Source organism: Penaeus monodon, chromosome 22 (assembly GCF_015228065.2).
Source record: "Penaeus monodon isolate SGIC_2016 chromosome 22, NSTDA_Pmon_1, whole genome shotgun sequence".
NCBI classification, from domain to species: Eukaryota; Metazoa; Arthropoda; class Malacostraca; order Decapoda; family Penaeidae; genus Penaeus; species Penaeus monodon.
In genome coordinates, this window is record NC_051407.1 from 34,480,238 (window position 1) to 34,480,685 (window position 448).

General features: G+C 37.1%; 1 protein-coding gene across 1 annotated transcript in view; it reads left to right on the forward strand.

Moving 5' to 3' along the window:
- LOC119587096 (glycine receptor subunit beta-type 4-like) overlaps positions 1–448 on the forward strand; it is a gene marked incomplete in the record, with an annotated part of 188,116 nt that overhangs the window by 182,856 nt on the left and 4,812 nt on the right.

Below are 448 nucleotides of genomic sequence, written 5' to 3' on the forward strand. Positions count from 1 at the left end.
CTACGTAAGTGTGAAATGGAATTAGAATAAATAAAATCACCACTCATACTCTGATTCAGCACACATCCATCTAGTAAGGAAAATGATAATGCTGCTTCAACTTTTAATCATTTTCAACATTACCTCGAACTGCTGGGTAATCGACAGGGTCCCCAGACACATCACCATTCATTATAGGTGTTAATCGTGATGCAATTAACGTTCTGTGTTCGGGCTCGACAAAAATTTCTTTTTCGAGTGTCTCTCGCTGCGCGACGCCAAACAACATTATCTAGATTTTTTCTTTCGGCCTTTTTTGATAATCATGAATTCCATAATGGCGCTGTTGTCTTGCACGTCATTTCTTTTCAGTGTCAGCGAACTCCACCTGCGATTAAATTGTTCAAACGTTAATATAATATAATGTACAATGAAAAAGGAAATAAAAAGTATTGTGTAGGTTGACCAA